This window comes from Rhinatrema bivittatum, chromosome 7 (genome assembly GCF_901001135.1).
Source record: "Rhinatrema bivittatum chromosome 7, aRhiBiv1.1, whole genome shotgun sequence".
NCBI lineage: Eukaryota > Metazoa > Chordata > Amphibia > Gymnophiona > Rhinatrematidae > Rhinatrema > Rhinatrema bivittatum.
In genome coordinates this window covers 26,970,976-26,993,379 of record NC_042621.1, presented here as the reverse complement: position 1 = coordinate 26,993,379, position 22,404 = coordinate 26,970,976, and positions in this window count along the sequence as shown.

Below are 22,404 nucleotides of genomic sequence, written 5' to 3'. Positions count from 1 at the left end.
AATGCTCGCTCCTTGGTTTCTTAAGATATCACAAATCTCAAGTCCTTTTAATGTGTTCCCCTCAAATTCAGGGAAACAATATGTAAACCTACTGACATGGCCTCTGAAATATAAATATAAATCCCAAATGAGAACTTCTGTTCTGCTGGAACCCAAACAGAGAATCTGTGCCCCTGGAGAATATTAAGTATAAAAATGAGCCATTTTTATAACCAAACTAGTAGAGTGAGGTACAGACAAGTTCAGAAGAGAATCGACTCCCCAAGCTGGAATGGAGCATATATCAAGTATGCTTTTTATTCAATGGTCCTTTCATAAACATTCCTTTCAACCAAAGTCAGTCCCTCGACACAATCATGTTTCACATATATGCTATACTGGGAGGGACAGGTACTGTGAATAAAATGCAAAAATAAAGATTCTAAAATAAAATCCCAGCTGGAAGATAGATTAGTGTATGGAGTCAATTCTCTTTTGATCTTGTCTGCACCTCACTCTGCTAATACTGTATTTCCATATATGAGGTTGACCTGATCTATTTCCTTTTTGGAAGTTTCCATATTTAAAACCCACATAACCAAACCACAAAATCATAACAACCCTTTATAAGTTCCACCCAGACTCCCCAAACCTTAAAACACAAATTATTATGCAGTTGTAGATGAATCTCTTTCACAATCACACAGTCTCTCTCACTCTCCACCTCATCCTCCTCTCTGTAGCTCTCACCCATCAATGTTTCTAATTTTCTAGTGCTAAACCAAATGACTGCCCCTTGCAGCAGAGACAGTACCAATACAGACAACACCATCAAAAATATCAGAGCACATTACCCAGGGGAAAACCTTCATAGCTCGGGCGATGACTCCACTTCACCGAGCACAAGCACATTGTGATAGGAAATTCCCAAATCCGATAACCCACCAAACCCCTTCTTTTCCCCTCCAGAACCCCCCTTCCCTCCAGCTTACCCCATCACTCTTCCTTCCAAACCTCCCAAAACCAACCTCCTCCCAATAAACAGAACATAGTAAACACCATACAAAAAAAAATGAGCTTAACAAGCTCCGTGAAGGAGTGCATGGAGTTACTGCAAGTCCACCACCCAGATCAGGAAACCAAAAAATAAAAAAATGTAGGCATTTATGATCTCACACAAATCAAATAACACAGTTGAGTGAAATGATATGAAGTTCCACTGCAAACTGGTTGTACAAAACAGTATCTCAGATCTTGCAATGTCCCCAATGCAGTGACATGCATAATATCCATCCATGCTGTGGTGAAAGGAGGAACATCATGGATCTTGTAAGAGTCTGCAAGCAAGGGGAAAAATTATGACATGCATAAAGGAAACCTCAGTTTGTAAAAGACATAGAACCAGAAACACTCCCTTAGTGAAATAAATTAAAGGCTTAGGGGCAGATTTTTAGAGGAGCGCACGCGGGGTACATTTGTGGAAGCTACCCAGCACGTACAAATGTACACCCAATTTTATAACATGCGCACGCTGCCACGCGCATGTTATAAAATCCAGGGTCGGCGCGCGCAAGGGGGTGTGCACTTGTGCACCTTGTGCACGCCGAGCTCTAGGGGAGGCCCGATGGCTTTCCCCATTCCCTCTGAGGCCGAAATCGGAGCGGCCTTGGAGAGAACTTTCCTTTCGCTCCCCCCACCTTCCCCTCCCTTCTCCTATCTAACTCACCCCCCAGCCCTATCTAAATCCTCCCCTACCTTTGCTGTCTAAGTTACGCCTGCCCGAGGCAGGCATAACTTGCGAGCGCTGCCCAGCTGCCGCGCGCCATCCCCCAGCACAGCCAGTGTGCCGGGGTACCACCCCCGGACAGCCCCCAGACCGCAGCTCTGCACCCGGCCCCCGCCCCCTTTCCTTTCATTCCCCCCACCTTCCCGTATATAACCCACCCCCCAGCCCTACCTAAATCCTCCCCTAACTTGCGCGCGCCAGCCGGCTGCCAGCGCACTGTCCCCCGGCACAGCCACTGTGCCGGAGGACTCATGACCGCCCCCGGCCCACCCCAGACCACCCCTGGACCGCCGCCCTGCCCCCGGCCCCACCCCTTTTTCAAAGCCTCGGGACATACGTGCGTCCCGGGGCTTGTGAGCGCCACCGAGCCAATGCAAAATAGGCTCGGCACGCACAGAGGAGGTTTTAAAGGGTTACGGGCATATATTACGCACGTAACCCTTTGAAAATCTACCCCTTAGTCTTTCAAATCCAATCACACCCTGCCCATAATCCCCCTCTCCCCAATCCCCTTTACCCTGGAAAGTCCCAAAATAATCAAAGCAAAGAAACAAAATGCCAAAAATAAGACAAAGAAAAATTACAAAACAACCCCATGGTAGGTAATATATGTCAGCCACATTTACACAGTCAAAACTCCGTGTGGTGCTCCCTGCCCTCAGCAGAAAAAACAATTAAGCTTTAGAAGAGAGTGAGGAAAAAGATTGAGGCAGCCAAATTATTTGTCCTCGCTGAACTTCTATTCAGTCAGTGAGACGCTGCTTTTTAGCCAATGATGCTTCACCCATTTGATCCAGGAATCTCTGAACTACTGCCAGATTCAAAAACAAGGTTCTGATTGTCCAGAATCTTGAACCGTCCTGGGTATAGCACGGCACAGCAAAAACCTTTTGCTGCAGCAATTTCATAATAGGTGTGTACTCGACTCTCTTGTTTTGTAATGTAATCGAAAGAGCATCATTGTTTTGTTTTTTTTAAATAATTTTTTCTTTATTGAAATTTTCAGTTATATAGACCTCAATAACATGTCACGGAAAACACAAGAATGACATGTAATCACCATATTAAACCCTATTTTGAATTACAATGAAATTGGGGAGAATCAATACAAAATAGACTAACAAAGTAATTAATAAGTAAAGAGAGGAGGTGCAGGTATATTCAATCACTGGTTACTGCTTGGTTAACCACCAGAAGGTTGATGGGAATCCAGAAAATAACCCAATTGGGAAGGTTCAAAGAATATTTAAGTTTAATATTTAAGTTTAATAAATGTTAATTTTAACTTTTAAGAAAAAGCTTAAGACTTGGCTTTTCACAAAAGCCTTCACTTAAAGGCTTCAATTACCCCAACACCTCAGCTTTGTTCTGGCCGCTCTTTTTCTCATTCTTTACCTTATCCCACGCTAGTCTACTCCAGGACCATGGTCCAGAGTTAGAAAAACCTCTGGGGCAAATGCCCTTTTGTTCGTCTGTTTTTTCAGGTATATGCTTATGTGCTCACATTTTCATTCAATTTGTGATTTAATTCACTTGATGTAATACTAAGTTTGGTTTATCTATAATTCTTATTACGTACGCCTTGTTATTTGTATCACACATGCTTACCACGTTCAATGTAATACTAAGTTGGTTTATCGATAATTCTTATTACGTACGCCTTGTTATATGTATCCCACATGTTCGATGTAATTTCTTTTTTTTTTTTGTCAAAATACTTTTTATTAATGGGGGGCGGAAACCGCTCCCAATCAGGTGTAGTACCATACAACACAAAGAAAATTACAACAACAAGAGTAACAACTCAGAACCAGAAGCACAGTATACCAGCCTCCCCAATTTTCATTTCCACCCCTAACCTCCCCCCTGTACCCCACCCCAACCCTTCAACACCACAGTCATCCCACATTCACACTCTAACACTCCCCCTCCCTTTCCCCCCCTCTTTAGACGACCAATGTAGGGTAAAACCATTGAGACGTAGCTCAGCTTGTAAAGACTGAGGAAAAGCAGCAAAACAAGTGTCCCAACAGGTGCAGTAAAGTTTATCCGGGCGCCGCTTGCCGTCCAGAAAGTCCAATTTTTCCATCAGGGCAAGAGAAGCCATTCTTTGGAACCAAAGATCAACCGTAGGCACAGTCCGAGGTTCCGTCCAACCCGCCAAGATGGTACGACACGCCATCAGGACGGCCACCCTCTCAAAACGAGCTGTGGAGCGGCTGCCTGGCAAAAGACGAGGCGAGGCACAAGTTAGCAACAACTGCCCAGTTAACCGGAGAGGGGCACCTACACAAGTGCCAACCACTGCCAGGACCGCTTGCCAAAAAGAGTGAAGTAACGGGCAGGCGATCAACCGATGAAGCAACGTGCCCTCTGCGTTCCCACATTTAATACAGGTTGGAGAGGTTGTCAACTGCATTTTAAAGCGACTGACATCATCATAGTAGAGACAGTGTAGGAGTTTAAACTGAAGCTCCCTCAGACCCAGGTCAGGCAGCAATTTGTATAGATCTTGAAACCAACTCGACACTTGTCGCTCCGTGACGGAGGAGCCCAGAACTCCTGACCACCGGGTGGCCACACGGCTAATAGGAATAGCATCTCCCAGCTTCTGGCCCAAAGACTTCCAGCCCGTGATGGTGTTCTTCAAGTAGGCAGTATCAAAAATGGCATTGGCAAACTTAATTTCCGCTGCCACCATGGGCGGCGTCCAGGCAAACGCAGTCACATAGTGGCGGGCTTGTAAAAAAGCATAGAAATGTTTAGAAGGCAGCCGAAAGGTGCGCGCCAGCGTTGCAAAGTCCAGCAAGACACGGGTGTCAGGATCGTAAAGATGAAAGGCGAACAGCAGCCCACGCTCCTCCCAATAGCGAAACACAGAGCTGCAGTCACGACCTGGAAGAAATTCTACATTAGTCAAAAAAGGAAGCAGTAAGGACCTCACACCTGGTAGACGATAAAGATTGTGCAGCCAGCGCCATGCCCGAATACAAGGTGTGAGGAACACCGAAGGATAAGAGACAGTACGTCGTTGGGCCCCCTGCAGTTGAATAAGGTTCAAGGGAGAGCCCGGGGTTGACATACAGCCCAGCATCCCCGCATCACAATACCTATAAGTCCCAGTCAGCCACTCTCCCACAAACCGTAACTGGCAGGCGACATTATACAGCCGGAAATCTGGCAAGTTTAGCCCCCCACGCTCTCGCGGATGTTCCAAAGTCGTATACGCGAGGCGTGCCCGCCGTCCCCGCCACAAGAAACGCTGAATGCAAGAGCGCAAGCGTCGCACGTCCAGCACTGTCAGCCAGCAGGGGAGCATATGTAAAAGGTAAAGGAGCTTAGGCACCATCACCATTTTGACCAAGGCGCTCCTGCCAAAAAGGGAAAGCGGCAGCTGCTGCCACAAGGCTAATTGCGCCTGAAATTTGTCAACACAGGGGGAAATATTGAGAGTATAACTGACGTAGGTCCCGCGGTATCCAAACCCCCAAATACCGTAGTTTGCCAGGGGCCCAGCAAAAGGGAAACCCTCCATCCCAGGTAGTCGGGAGGTGCAAATTTAAGGCTAAGGCCTCCGATTTGTCATAGTTAATTTTTAGACCAGCCACCAAGTGAAAGCGGTCAAACAGCTGGATAATAGCCGGCACACTAGATCTGGGCTTCCCAACGAATAACAAAAGGTCATCCGCAAATAAAGCTATTTTAAGTGGATGCCCAGACACACTAACCCCACTAATATCACGGTCCCTCCTGAGGCAGATAGCCAAAGGCTCCAGCGCCAGTACAAACAATAAGGGGGAAAGGGGGCATCCCTGACGGACCCCACTATAGATATTAAAGGCCGAAGTTGGCAGCCCATTAAGCAGAATGGTGGCACTAGGGTTTTGGTAGAGAATATGCAACCATTGTAGATAGGCACCAGTAAAACCATACTGCCGTAACACCCAGAACAGATACTCCCATGAGAGTGAGTCAAACGCCTTTTCGGCGTCTAGGCTTAAGATCAGTGCTTCCGCTTCGGCCTGGTAACTTAAAGCCGCCAGTAGGCGCCGAACGTTGCGCACCCCTTGGCGGCCCTTTATAAATCCAGTCTGATCCTCATGAATAATAGCTGGCAGGATATCAGATAACCTAGCCGCCAACACAGAGGCCAGGATTTTGACATCCACGTTAAGCAACAATATCGGGCGATAGGATCCCACTTCTGAGGAGTCCTTCCCTGGCTTGGGTAGGACCACAATAACAGATTGATTAGAGGCCGGCGAGAGAGCGCCAGAATGCAGCAAATCAGTAAAATGCGCCTGCAAAGGAGCAAGAACCCCAAAATTGAGAATTTTATAATATTCTGTCCCCAGCCCATCTTGCCCTGCCGCCTTCCCGAGCTTAAGCTGCCGAATAACTGCATAAATTTCCTGATTAGTAATAGGACGATTCAGCACCTCAATGTGGGCTGGGGTAAGTTGAGGCCAAGGAAGCCCTTGGAACAGCCGATCCGCCACCCCCTTGTTCATAGACCGTGGGGCATATAAAGCCGTATAATATTCTAAAAACCGGGCCTGAATACCAGCGGAAGTGGTCTGATGCACCCCTTGCTTATCCCGTATCCCCACAACCGTAGGACGCTGACCCCTAGGTCGAACTAGATGGGACATAAGCCGGCTGGCTCTATTACCATACTTATACAATTGAAAACGATAATAACGAAGGGACTTCGAGGCACGCTGGTGCAGTAGGCCATTTAATGCCTCCCGCGCCCGGTCTAAACAAGCCTTCTTATCCGCAGATAAGTCCCACATGTGAGCATTTTGTGCAGTTTTGAGAATGCCAGTGAGTCTCAAAATCTCAGCATTACATCTACGATTTTTCTTTGCCACATAGGCTATAACTGCCCCACGCATAACCGCCTTCCCAGCCTCCCACACTGTCGAGGGTGATACATCCGGGGTCTGATTATGTTCAAGATACTCTTTCCAACACCCCTGCAAATACCCATGAAATTCCTTGTCTAAGTAAAGGTCAGGGCGCAAGCGCCAAGAATACGGGGGCCGATGCTCCAGTCCCCATTGGAGGGTCATGGACACCGGGGCATGGTCCGACAGGGAGATAGTCCCTATGGAAGCACCCAAGACTTTGGAGAAGCACTGATCAGAAACCAACAAATAATCCAACCTAGAATACACATTATGCGGATGGGAAAAAAAAGTGAAGTCACGTCCTGGGGATGCAATATCCGCCAGATATCAAGCAGCTGTAACTCCTGACACAGGAGGTTAATACCCTCCGTATCTTCCGCCCGAGATGCTAGTTTGGGGGGGGCATTATCCAGTTGGCGATTAGCAACAATATTAAAGTCGCCACCCACCACTAAGCTGTAATCAGAAAAATCGGCCAAAAGGGTAAGCAGAGAAACAAAAAACCCATGGGAGTACACATTAGGGGCGTAAACATTGCAAAAAACAATACGTTGCTGATATAAAGTGCCCGCCACAAGCACATACCGTCCTTCCTCATCTTGGCACAGACGTTCAAGCTGAAACGGAAGGTTCTTATGGATAAGGATGGCCACACCCCTCTGTCGGCGGTTATAAGATGAGTAAAAGGATTGACCCACCCAATCTCTACGTAGCTTGGCATGCTCCCCATCCCCCAAGTGTGTTTCTTGTAAAAGTGCAACCTGTGTTTTCATATGTTTAAATAACGTATATAGTTTAGACCTTTTAACCGGGGAGTGTATGCCATCCACATTCATAGTAACAATGTTAATCTGCGGCATCGTACAAAAGCAGCCGTAAATTAAGAAGGCGGAGTCTCACGAGACACCGCAACACTGCCACAATAAATCCCCCATGGCCTCCCAGCCTAGGCCCCGGGGGAAGAAAAGCAAGCCTCGCCCCAATCCCAAGGTAAACCTCCGGTAAAGAAAGCCCAGTGGTCGTCGTCCCTGCCATCCCCTGTCGACTAACACACAATCCCACTAGCATACACCACATCCATACTCCCAACAGTAACCCCCCCCCTCCCCCCAGACTCCATGGAGCTCAAACAATCAAGCTCCACAGATGTAACACCAGAAACCCCCATCTCCTTTCTCCATCCTCGCTCCCCCATATACATCGCCTTAAACCAGGAGGAGCAAAAACCCAGAACATCAGATGTAAACAACTTATGACGAACTTAAGAGTCCAGGGAGAGAGAGAATGTCCAGAAAAATTCGGAAGTGGAAAAAAAGTGTAAGAATCGGGACACCAACCACGCCCCCTTTGTGATTGACATGTTTCGAATAGATACTAACCACGCCCCCTTTGTGATATTTTTTCGGCGCCAAAAGTGACACTTTAAAAATGGCTACCGAAAGACAGCTCACATTAGCTGCATAGCAGAGACTGCGGTTTACACACAAATCTGTGTTTGGACCCATCGTGTGAAGGTAATTTTAAAATAGTTTATGCTACATGTTGCAATATTTGATGTTTTATATATTATTGATAGTCAATTACTAACAGCTATTGACTCTAGCAGTAGTTTTTAATTATATATTTTGTTGTTTAGACACTATCTGATTCTTCGAATTTGGTGCTTTAAATTATTTATTGAGACAAGGCTTGCAATTGTTGCACAGCAGAGATCATACTTTGGAATATAATTCTGGATCTAAAGATAACATAAACATGGTTTCTGCAACCGCAACGCCGACAAACACAGCCATCACTAGTTCGCACTAGAGAGGATTCCGATAACACTAATTCCTTAGACCGCAGTGCATAATTTTAGTGAAGTGTAAAAATCGATATATTAACTATTCCTTTGCTATTTTAAATTCAAATTCATACTATCTATAGAGTTTTTTCCATATAATTGAGAACTTACTTAGCTTTGGTTTGTCAAGATTGTTAAGAATTTTTGGCGCCAAAATTAGCATTTGAAAATGGCTACCAAAGCGCGGTTTATACTAGTTAAATAGCGAAGATTGTGGTTCATATGCAAAATTGAGCTTAGACACATTTTTAAACATCAATATTTCTAAGTTTTTTGTATCATTGATAGTTAGCCTCTATTATAATTAATAGCTTATTACGTTTTTTATTTTTAGCGGTAGCTTATCATTAAGTGAGTATCTTATACATCATTAGCAGTTCGCTGTTATATATTCTGTTTTTAGTCAGAACATCCTCTGATGTTAGAAACACTCTCTAGCTGAATTTTTATTGTATTTTTATATAATAGATTTTTGTATGACAGATTTTTATATAATTAATTAATTTTTTACAATAGTTTTACTATTTGGTGTGCTGGTTTATTTTAATATCATATTTTCAGATATGCATATGTGGTAATTTGTTGTTTGAAATATATTAAGTTTTTTGTGAAACTGACACATATTGCAATGGTGGTTATTTCTCTTCTAGTTGTTTTATCATCGTTGGCACATTATCTGATTTGAGTGGATCAAACATTATTAATGATTTGAATTTTGGAGGTAAAGTATTGTCTAAAGGTTATTGTCTAACGTCACTGTTATTTATTTATGTATTTATTTCTATGTGTATTTATGTATTTTAACTTTTTTATTGAAATTCATTAGTCTGATTTTAAATTTAGATCTTTATAATGTTTAAAAAAGATGTTTATTGATTTATATAAATTTCTTTTTAATATTTATAAGATCTTAATAATATATCTATTGTGAGATATTTATTTGCTCAATATCTATTGTGAGATATTTATTTGCTCAATACTGATTGTTTATTTGTAGCCCCTGAGGCAGCGGCTAGAAGGCCGCGAAACTCGGCCAGAGTCGGGCAATTTATCTGGAACGTCTCTGCATCAATAAAGTATTTGGAAAAGATAACGGCATCTATTCCTTTTGTGTTCACCACGAACCAAAGAGCCATAATGTAGCTGGAACAGTCAACAGTCAACGTGGCGGAAACTGCAAATCCGGTCTCCAAAGGCCAGCAAGAAACAAAGCAGACCAGATGGAACCACAGCCTCCGAGGCCCGAGCTAAGAAAACCAGTTTCCCGCCACAGGCCAAAAATACAGCACCAGAGGACAAGTACTGCTAGGGACAATCTCCTCAGCGAGAGGCGTCATATAATAATAAGCCCAAAATCACTCCACTGCCTCGGGAGGGAGGCCCGCTATAAACCCCTCCGCCTCCTCCCTGGTGGTGAAGAAAAAGGTTTTATTATCATGGTGGACCCGCAATTTCGCTGGGTAGAGCAAGGCGAACCGAATGCCCCGCTTGTGGAGCGCCGAGCAGGCAGGGGCCATGGTCTTCCGCTGTGCCGCAGTGGCAGCCGAGAAGTCATTAAACAGGAGCAGCTTGTGGCCATTATACAGCACTTCCTGCTTCAGGCGGTACGATCACAGCAGCCGGGTCTTGTGGTCCCAGTTAAGGATGCGAGCCATAACTGGACGCGGGCGCCCCATCCCCTCTCGCATGGGGCCCACCCGATGCACCCTCTCGCATTGCAACTTGTCCCCAGGGATGAGGAGTCCCACCTGCTGGGGCAGCCATTGCTCAACTAGATCCTTAAGCTCACCCTCTTTCACCTCTTCCGGGAGGCCAATGATCTTAAGGTTATTCCGGCGCCCCCTGTCCTCCTGCTCCTCCATCTTGGCCAGGAGTTCCCGTTGCCGGCCCTGGAGGTCTGTAACAACTCGCTCTGAAGTCGCAAGCCGGTCCCCCAAGTCCGATATAATGCCTTCCGCTGTGTCCAGCCGCTTGGCGTGCCCCTCCACCGCAGACTTGATATCCTCCATGGCAGTTTGTAATTTATAAAGTCTGCCATCCAGCGCCTCAGTAACCCGCTGGGAAATTTTCTGCAAGGCATCTTCATTAACAGAGGCGAGCAGCGGCTCCCCGGGCCGTGCAGCGGCGGCCATTTTAGCAGCACGCGGTCTATGCGGTCGGCGTTCAGGCTTGCTGCGTGCGCTCGACCGGCGCATCACCCGCGGGGCTCCTCCCGTTCCCCGGCAGCAGCAACACTTCCGAGGTCCTCTCCTCGACAGAAGCGGCGAAAACAGTCAAATTTAACAAGGTATTTTATCGGTGCAGGGGAGCAAGGGCTCGGAGCTTCCCCCGGTTACTTCCGCCTCCAAAACGTCATCGCCGGAAGTCTTGATGTAATTTCTATCTTTAGTTCTCTGTAAACCAATGCGATATGTACTATTACATGAACATAGGTATATAAAAGCCTATAAATAAATAAATAAATAAAATAAATATATATCTATTATTTTCAATTTTCATTACACACTTACATGGATACCGTATAGTTATTTGAGCACCCATCAATCATGCACAAGAACATAAATTCAAGAATCTTTTCTGGTGTAACTGTGTTCCTCTAGAAATATCTGGATAAATCCAGACCCTCAGGACTAAATACAAGGATTCTCTATTTCGAAGAAATATCTTAAGGACATTGTCCCGGTAGTGGAGAAAACAAAATTAACCAGAAGAGTTCTTCTATTTTCAAACTGAGCCTCAGTGGATGTTTCCAAAAAATCAGACAAAAAATCAGTTTTGTTAGGAACTGGGGAACCTTTTGGGGAAGGGGGAGTCTCTTCTGAAGGGATGGGCTCCACCTTAACCAGGTGGAACCAGACTGCTGGCGCTAACCTTTAAAATGGAGATAGAGCAGCTTTTAAACTAGAACAAAGGGGAAAGCCGACAGTCGCTCAGCAGCGCATGGTTCGGAGAGAGGTATCTTTAAAGGATACTAATGATGCATCCCGACAGTGAGGTTCCAATATTTAGAAAAGTAGTCCAAGTGCCTGTAACTAAAAACTCACCTGAGCTAAAAAATTCTAACTTATCCCTATCAATTAAAAAGCAGAATGAAAATACAAACAAAAAACAAACTTTGAAATGTTTATATGCTAATGCCAGAAGTCTAAGAAGTAAGATGGGAGAATTGGAATGTATAGCAGTGAATGATGACATAGATTTAATTGGCATCTCAGAGACATGGTGGAAAGAGGATAACCAATGGGACAGTGCTATACCGGGGTACAAATTATATCGCAATGACAGAGAGGAACACTCGGGAGGAGGTGTGGCACTTTATGTCCGGGATGGCATAGAGTCCAACAGGATAAACATCCTGCATGAGACTAAATACAAAATTGAATCTTTATGGGTAGAAATCCCTTGTGTGTCGGGGAAGACTATAGTGATAGGGGTATACTACCGTCCACCTGGTCAAGATGGTGAGACTGACAGTGAAATGCTAAGAGAAATAAGGGAAGCTAACCAAATTGGTAGTGCAGAAATAATGGGAGACTTCAATTACCCCAATATTGACTGGGTAAATGTATCATTGGGTCACGCTAGAGAGATAACGTTCCTGGATGGAATAAATGATAGCTTTATGGAGCAATTGGTTCAGGAACCGACAAGAGAGGGAGCAATTTTAGATCTAATTCTCAGTGGAGCACAGGAATTGGTGAGAGAGGTAACGGTGGTGGGGCCGCTTGGCATAGTTATCATAATATGATCAAATTTGATTTAATGACTGGAAGAGGAACAGTGTGCAAATCCAAGGCTCTCGTGCTAAATTTTCAAAAGGGAAACTTTGAGAAAATGAGAAAAATTGTTAGAAAAAAACTGAAAGGAGCAGCCACAAAAGTAAAAAATGTCCATGAGGCGTGGTCATTGTTAAAAAATACCATTCTAGAAGCACAGTCCAGATGTATTCCACACATTAAGAAAGGTGGAAAGAAGGCAAAACGATTACCGGCATGGTTAAAAGCGGGGGTGAAAGAAGCTATTTTAGCCAAAAGATCTTCATTCAAAAATTTGAAGAAGGATCCAACAGAAGAAAATAGAATAAAGCATAAATGTTGGCAAGTTAAATGTAAGACATTGATATGATAGGCTAAGAGAGAATTTGAAAAGAAGTTGGCCGTAGAGGCAAAAACACACAGTAAAAACTTTTTAAAATATATCCGAAGCAGAAAGCCTGTGAGGGAGTCAGTTGGACCGTTAGATGATCGAGGGGTTAAAGGGGCACTTAGAGAAGATAAGGCCATCGCGGAAAGATTAAATGATTTCTTTGCTTCGGTGTTTACTGAAGAGGATGTTGGGGAGGTACCCATAATGGAGAAGGTTTTCATGGATAATGATTCAGATGGCCTGAATCAAATCACGGTGAACCTAGAAGATGTGGTAGGCCTGATTGACAAACTGAAGAATAGTAAATCACCTGGACCGGATGGTATATACCCCAGATTTCTGAAGGAACTAAAAAATGAAATTTCAGACCTATTAGTAAAAATTTGTAACATCATTAAAATCATCCATTGTACCTGAAGACTGGAGGATAGCAAATGTAACCCCAATATTTAAAAAGGGCTCCAGGGGCGATCCGGGAAACTACAGACCGGTTAGCCTGACTTCAGTGCCAGGAAAAATAGTGGAAAGTATTCTATTTATTTATTTATTTATTTATTTATTTATTTAAAGTTTTTTTATACCGATTTTCCTGCATAAAATGCATATCAAACCGGTTTACAATGAAACAGAATGAGCAGGAAGTAAAATTCCTTAGTCTAATACATTTAAACGTCAATAATGAAATAATTTTAAACAAAGCAAAAAGCTAAATAACATTAATAAAAGTTAAATTATTAACATAAACATAAATATAATTATATTAGAAGGAGCACAAAGGTTAGCATGAAGGGGAGCACAAAGGGGAAAACCCCTTTGTCACGCCCGGCACGCAACGCATGGTGTAATCGCGCCGTTAATCGGGTCGCCGCTGGCTGGTCGTCATGACGTCGGGGGGGGGGGGGGCGAGTCTTCACATCACTGATTTTCTCTTTTAACATCTCAGTTCATTTTTACTATTTTTTTGTGTCTTTTTCTCACAAGATGTAGTTTTCTTTAAGTGCCCGATGGTAGTGGGCTGCCCCTCTGTAACAGCGCCTGGAGGAATCGCGCCGTTAATCGGGTCGCCGCTGGCTGGTCGTCATGACGTCGGGGGGGGCGGGTCTTCACATCGCTGATTTTCTCTTTTAACATCTCAGTTCATTTTTACTATTTTTTTGTGTCTTTTTCTCACAAGATGTAGTTTTCTTTAAGTGCCCGATGGTAGTGGGCTGCCCCTCTGTAACAGCGCCTGGTGGAATCGCACCGTTAACATCAAAATCACAGAACATATAGAAAGACATGGTTTAATGGAACAAAGTCAGCATGGCTTTACGCAGGGCAAGTCTTGCCTCACAAATCTGCTTCACTTTTTTGAAGGAGTTAATAAACATGTGGATAAAGGTGAACTGGTAGATATAGTATACTTGGATTTTCAGAAGGCGTTTGACAAAGTTCCTCATGAGAGGCTTCTAGGAAAAGTAAAAAGTCATGGGATAGGTGGCAATGACCTTTCGTGGATTGCAAACTGGCTAAGAGACAGGAAACAGAGAGTAGGATTAAATGGACAATTTTCTCAGTGGAAGGGAGTGGACAGTGGAGTGCCTCAGGGATCTGTATTGGGACCCTTACTTTTCAATATATTTATAAATGATCTGGAAAGAAATACGACGAGTGAGATAATCAAATTTGCAGATGACACAAAATTGTTCAGAGTAGTTAAATCACAAGCAGATTGTGATAAATTGCAGGAAGACCTTGTGAGACTGGAAAATTGGGCATCCAAATGGCAGATGAAATTTAATGTGGATAAGTGCAAGGTGATGCATATAGGGAAAAATAACCCATGCTATAATTACACAATGTTGGGTTCCATATTAGGTGCTACAACCCAAGAAAGAGATCTAGGTGTCATAGTGGATAACACATTGAAATTGTCGGTTCAGTGTGCTGTGGCAGTCAAAAAAGCAAACAGAATGTTGGGAATTATTAGAAAGGGAATGGTGAATAAAATGGAAAATGTCATAATGCCTCTGTATTGCTCCATGGTGAGACCACACCTTGAATACTGTGTACAATTCTGGTCGCCGCATCTCAAAAGAGATATAATTGCGATGGAGAAGGTACAGAGAAGGGCTACCAAAATGATAAGGGGAATGGAACAACTCCCCTATGAGGAAAGACTAAAGAGGTTAGGACTTTTCAGCTTGGAGAAGAGACGACTGAGGGGGGATATGATAGAGGTGTTTAAAATCATGAGAGGTCTAGAACGGGTAGATGTGAATCGGTTATTTACTCTTTCGGATAGTAGAAAGACTAGGGGGTACTCCATGAAGTTAGCATGGGGCACATTTAAAACTAATCGGAGAAAGTTCTTTTTTACTCAACGCACAATTAAACTCTGGAATTTGTTGCCAGAGGATGTGGTTAGTGCAGTTAGTATAGCTGTGTTTAAAAAAGGATTGGATAAGTTCTTGGAGGAGAAGTCCATTACCTGCTATTAAGTTCACCTAGAGAATAGTCACTGCCATTAGCAATGGTAACATGGAATAGACTTAGTTTTTGGGTACTTGCCAGGTTCTTGTGGCCTGGATTGTCCACTGTTGGAAGCAGGATGCTGGGCTTGATGGACCCTTGGTCTTACCCAGTATGGCATTTTCTTATGTTCTTATGTTCACAGATGGTAAAAGATTTACATTAAATAGCAAAACAGGCAGAGGATCAGGGATTTCTCCTTGTTGCATACTCTTTTGAAGAAGACCTTTGACATAGGTGGTATCATATCCAGTGAAAAATGTAATGTCTCTGGCAAATACTTTCTGAATTGTTCTCTAGGAGAAATTAATTTGCATTTTGGAAAGTTTAATATTCTCAAATTCATATACCTGGTTGAATTTTCCAAATTCTCCACTCTTTTAGAGATTATAGATTCTCCCTGTATTAAGGCACTCTGAGTGTTTTGAATTTGAGACACTTTAGATTCCAACTCTTCTATTTTAGATGAATGTGTTATAACCACAGGTTTTAGAGAGCTGAATTGGTTTTGAGAGTCTTTCAAAACTGTTGTTAAAGAAATAATAGAACTTTCTAACATTGATATAGCCTTCTATAAGGAGTCCAAAGTCACAGCAGGGGGTTTAACAAAAAATGGTATATAAGAAAAAGTTACCATAGAAGCATGTTGGGGATTTCCATCACTGTTCTGGGAGTCTTCCAAGAACTCTCTCCCTTCTAAGGCAGGCATCTTAACGGAAAGTCCGGTTTGCTCTGCCTCTGAGCTTGTAGTTGTTCCTGCTAACAGCGGTGTAGATGTCCACATACCATCACTGAAATCACAGAATGCAGATTTAGCTGGAGGGCCTGCCTCGATGGCGGCCACTTCTTCAGACACCTTCTGTCCCGTCGGCCCACCCAGTCTCCCAGCCGCGTCATGTGTAGGTGGTGAAGGAGTCACCTGAGCTCCGGGACAGTGATATTTCACCCAATAGCATTCTATTCCTATGCTTACAGCGGAGCTAACATCCGGCGCAAGTCCTGCAGCAGAGCAAAAGCCCTCTATCCTCGTCGCCTGGCTGAGGAGGAGTCAAGGCTACAACCCTCAACCAGCCTTTTCTTTTAGTATGCAGCTTAACCGAAGAGGAAATAAGTAAAATGATGATGTAAGTCCGGAGCTTAAGCCAACGCGTCCACTCCTCATGGCGCCATTTTGATTCTCCCCATTTTTTGTCTTTTCTTTTCTATCATATCTCACCTTTGATGCAGGTTTTATCTAATATTTGCACTTTGTCCTGGAAATTATGCAATTGCATAATGACCATCAGAGGCCAAACTCCAAGACCTGGAGGGGGCGTCACTGTGCAGTGGGCCTTCTCTATTTTCAGGCTACCTCCTTTAATCTGAAGATCCAGAATCTCTGATATCAAACAAGCAAAGAACGCCATCATATCAGTGCCATCCTCCCCCTCCAGGAAACTGACCAGCCGCAAATTCTCCAGCTCCTATTTTTCATATCATCTAACTTTTCTGAAATAACAGCAAAGTTCTTTTCTGTGTTGTCAGCTTTACGGTGGGCTTCAATTAGAGAAATGTCCAAGTATTTCATCTTTTTAATTGCCACATCAATTTGGGAGAATTCTCTTGTACTGAGGCAACCAGGATTGCAACCTTCTCTACCACCACAGCTAAATTGTTATTTACTGTATATCTGATGTAAGGTTCTTGGAAAACTTTTCAAACATGTGTTCTAATAGTTTAGTGGTGTCCACTGGTGTAGCTGGCAGAAGCCATTCGTTATCAGAGGCCTGCTCAACCTGCAAATCCACTTTATCACCCACAAGTCTTGTATCTACTTAGTGAGGTTTAGCAGGTACAGACTTTAAACACAAGTGTTCAGACATGATTTTGGGGATAAGCAAAGCATTTTTTAGATGTATGATGTAGGATTAAAAGTTGGAGTAATAAGGAGCCCACACCACGCATGTCTACCTCTGCTCAGCATTTAATAAGGTACTCAATATAAACAAAAATAAATATTAAATTAGCTGAAGTCGATGGTTGACATGCAGTGGTGAGCTGATGGGCCTCTGCATCCTGGCCTCAGTGCAGAGTCTGCAGCAGGAATGACAGAGGTGCAGAGAGAGAGAGAGGCTCAAATGGTGGCTGAATGTGTGAGGCAGTGGCACACCTGGGCCACGATCAGAAGGAGGCAGGAGTGGCAATAAGCCACGAAGAGAGAGAGCGAGAGAGAGAGCAATAGTGAAGGAGGGGCCCGGCGAGCAGAGGCACATAGGAGCACTGCCATGATAGGGCCCTCTTGCTATTCACTGTGCTACAGCTGCTGCTACTTCTGTATTCTCCTCCTCTGGGTTCTCCACAGTGCCTCCATCTAGGCTCTGTGGTTTCCTCCTTTGGGTTCTCCACAGAGCCTCCTGCTGGCATCTTTGCCATGCCTCCCTCTAGTGCCTTGTGGCATCTCCCACTGGTGCCTTCACCACACTTTCCTCTAGGGTCATGGCGGTATCTCCCTCCAGGGTCTCGGCAGCAGTGGGTCCATCTGGCTTCCCTGCCATGTTCGAGCTAAGCCAATTAGCGCTGCAACCCACAGGCAACTCTATAACTCCCCCCTCTGGGCATTCTAGGTTTCCACTTCCTGGTATGGCCTAGGGGTGTGCATTCGTTTGCGATGTATTGGCAATCCGCAACATATATGCAATATTTGTTGTATTCGTGGAGGTCACGAAACGTATGGTGCACCCCCAAGAATACAACGTATAACTAATGAATAAGCCCCCACCCTCCAAAAAAGTGAGCTAAGAAAATATGAAAGAAAATGGAGGAAAGACCCATCTCAGACTAACAAAATCCTCTACAATGATAAACTGACATCATATCATCACCGCTGTAAAGAAATCCTACATCTACAAAAACCTGTCAGCCTTGCAGATCAACCCCAGAGAACTGTATACCTCTGTCAAGAATATAATCAACTCAAGCCTGACCTACTCCACCCTTCCTCCCACTACCCAGGGATGAACATCATGGACACATTCGCCACCCACTTTTCTAACAACACTGCATCTGTCATCAGCACTTTTAATAACTCCACCCCTGATGAAGCCAACAGCAATCCAAAACTTCAAGGCTCAACCTGGGAACATTTTGAAGTCATCACTACACTGGAGACCACAAAGATCATCGACAACCTGAAACCTTCATCCAACCCCCTTAATTCATGCCATATGTCCTTACTCAAACTGATCAAACTGGATATTGTGCTGTTCGTCGCTAAATTCATAAACTCTTCACTACAACATGGCACATCCCAAATACCCTAAAAAAGCCTCAGGCCAACCCATAATCAAAAAATCAACAGTGGATCCAACTATTACCTCTAATTATCACCCAATATCCACCCTATCCTTCATCCAAAGGACTAGAAACTACAGTTCTCCACCAACTCTGTAACTTCATTGATTCAAATAACATCCTCGACCAATACCAATTCACTTTCTGGAAACACCACAGCCCGATTGCTATCTAGTTTTGATACAGTGAGACATGGATTTGACTATGGTGCCTCATTCCTACTATGTCTACTCAACATATCTGCTGCATTTAACACAGTTAATCACTCCATCCTACTCTCAAGGTTATGCACCTTCGGAATAATTGGTATGGTGCTGAACTGGTTCTCATCTTACCTTAGAACAGGACATAAGTACAAATTGACTCTTCTACCTCTTCATTGATGCCTTTGAGCTCTGGAATATCCCAAGGACCTGCTCTCTCTGCGGCCCTCTTTAACCTTACTTAACCCCTCTATTCCGCACCCTTGATGACCTCGGAGTGCACTATAAAATCTATGAGGATGATATTCAGTTCTTTTTCCCACTCAAGGAAACATGGGCCTTGACTGAATCATTCTTCAATTACAATGATCCAAAAATGGCTACACTGTAATAAATTAGCGCTCAACACATCCAAAACAGAAATCATCATTCTATCATGCCATCCAGTCATCTATACTCCCAACCATATCATTTTGATATCCATCCCATCCCCATCGCCCAAAGTGTACAGAACTTAGGAGTCACTATTGACACCTCCCTCTCCATGTGTAACCATAAAAGAAATATCACCAACTCCTCCTTCTACAAACTGTGCTTGCTATGCCATCTTAAACCTCTTCTCGAATTCTTGGATTTCAGATCTGTCCTCCAATCCCTATTATTCTCAGGAATAGATTATTGCAATTCTCTTCTGACAGGCCTACCCCTATAAGCCACCCATCCTTTACCTATCATTCAAAACGCCACAGCAAGACTCCTTACTGGCACTCACATACGAGAGCACATCTCTCCTATTTTACAATCTCTACACTGGCTCCCTATCTCCTTCCGAATACAATATAAGTTGGCAATGATCATCCACTCCTTGGACCACAACTTTAACTCCCCATGGCTCTCCTCAACAATAAAAATTGACACCCCCACCAGAAAGCTAAGATCATCTTACTAGATGCTACTGGATGCTCCACCCGCAAAACTCACATACCTAGTGGAAACCAGGGAATGTGCTTTTCTCTCTGCTGGACCACTCCTATGGAACAGCCTACCAAAGAAAATAAGATGTCTCCAAGAAAGAACACTCTTCAAAAAAGCCCTAAAAACGTTCCTATTCAAGAGAGCATTCCTGAACCAAGAAGACAATAGACTACCCTCAACCTGGCCCCCGGCAGGGGATACTACCTAGCCTTCTACTCCCCTCTTTGATGACGCCATGTCACATGTGAAAGCCCCGTGATGCCTATCCTTTCCCCTCCCCCTAAGATTCTACATTACCTTCCCCCTCTCTATTGTCTGTATATGTTCCACATTGTACCCCGCTCTGAACATAGGAAGGTTGGGTAATAAGTGCCCTCACATAAATAAATAATTATTTAGATAGTTAAAGTGTTGTTTAAAAAGCAACAACACAAATGGTTTTCAATATAAATAGACTATTTTTTACATAGTCAGAGGTGTGAATCTTAATAGAAAGTTATGCAAATTTGCCACATAATTGCTGCAGACGTTTGAGAAATCTGACACACAATTTGCTGACTCTTGCTACAGAATCTTGAAAAATCTGCCACAGAAACTTTCAACTCTGAGTACCATGTGTATAACATTCTTTGAACTTTTGTCATGTTTTTTATGTCCTTCATTTTATTGCCTGAGAAAAAACATCACCTGGGGCAAAAAGATAAGAACATAAGAATATGCCATATTGTGTCAAATCAAGGGTCCATCAAGCCCAGCATCCTGTTTCCAACAGTGGCTAATCCAGGCTACAAGTACCTGTGAAGTACCTACAAGCTGTTGCGATTCTGCCCGTAGCCGGAGCTACAGGCAGCCTCTCACCTTCCTTCTCCAGCCAGTTCTGCTCCCCGATGCCATCTCCACACAGCTAGACTGCCACTGTCGTGCTCCTCGGTGGGCCCGCCACCACCGCGCCCTAGAATGGCCAGTGACTCCACCCCTCCATGTGGCCTGGAGGCCGCAGTTACCTTTGGTTCCTGTGGCAGGAAACCACCTTCAATCTCTTCTTTACCGCGGCAGGGAGCCGCGGACTTTGGTCTTCTTCACAGCCTGGAGGCCGCCTCTGGAATTTCCTCGTGGCAAGAGCCGCCCTCAGTCCTCCATCGAGCAGCAGGAGCTGCCTCCGATGTTGGGGCCTGGCCCTGCTCCTCCTCCTTCTCAGCGTCTTCATAGGGCCACTGACCATGGTCCTGCACTCCTTCCTGCTTCCGGCTTCCTAAGGCATGGGGCCGTGCCTCCTTCTGTGATTTAAAGATCCCGCGGCCGGATATGCCCCGGGCCCCACCACTGGACTTTTCCCTCGGCGTCTCCAGCTCAGCCCTACAAAAAGGCTCACTCATCATTCCTTCTTTGCCTTTGCAAGGGGCTAGTCCTCCCTAGGACTTCTCATCTCTGCTCCTGCCTGGCTTCTATGCTCTTTGTGGGATCCCTTGTCTGTGTTCCTGGTCTCTTCACTGGATTTCCCTTGTTTCATCCTGATGTTCCAAGTTCCTGATGTTCCAGTCCTGATGTTTCTGAGTCCTCATCTTTCCTGATGTCCATCTCTCTGATTCCTTCTTGTTCCAGGACTCCCTGTGGGGCTACCATCCATCCTGCGCTTCTGTGCTGCTCTTAGTTGAGTGTCCGAGAGCAGCAGGAGGTTTTGTGTTCTCTGGAAGCCTCAACCTTTACTATGCTCTCCTTGATAGCAGCCTGCACCTCCGGAGGTTCTTTGCTTTTAAAGTTCTAAGTTCTGAGTTTTTGAGTTCCAAGTTCCAAGTTCTGAATATCCTATTCTGACCTCGGAGGATCTTGGGGCTGTTTCTTCCAAGTCCCATGTCTGATGTCCAGAGCTTACTCCATTCCCCTTGTGGTCCGTGACCAGCCAACCAGATGTGTAGGGCACTTAGGGGACAGTGTGGTCCACGACTAGACCTCCTGGGCTGTGTAGGGTGCCTGAGGGACCTTGCTCATCTGTGTCTGAGACTCTACGTTCCAATTTCCTCGTCTGAGTCTTCATGCTCCAGAGTCTTCATCTGCCCTTTCCTCCTGTCCAGCCTGCCGCCTCTGCCATTACCCAGCGGCATGTCCGAAAGGGTTTGGAGTGGTAGGACTACTCAGAGACCAACCTTGCGTGGTTGGCCCCCTGAGGCTGTGCAGGTCAGCACGGGCCTGGACTTCCGCCTTCCACCCAGACGAGGTTCCGTTTCACCTGCCTCGGTGCTTCCTCAGAGCTCCTCTCCCAGTTCGCCAAGGTCCAAGGGCACACTTCTCTTGTTCCCGCTGCTCATGGACTCCAGCGCGCAATGCCTTTCCAAAGCCTGTGTGTGCAACAGATTGCAAAGGCCATGTGCCCGGTAAGACTGTCCTTGTCCCAGGTTTTGTTTCTGGACCTTATCCTCAACCCAAGAATTTTTTTTTGGGACTTTCTCATGATCTGCAGGAAGTACATGCATTTTAAATATGACCATTGTTGGTTGGGCTCTGGATTACTTTGTCCTTTCTCTTTGAGTTGATCCAGCAAGTTAATCCCTCCCACCCACCCTACATTCAAGATTCATTCGGTTTCCATATTTCAGACTGGTTCACCATCTTCTCATGTACTTATGAATCCAGTGCTTCTTAACAGTTTGTGAAGGCTTCAGTGTTCCAGTATTCCTGTGTTCCAATGTTCCTGTGTTGCTTGTTCCAGTATTTCTGCAT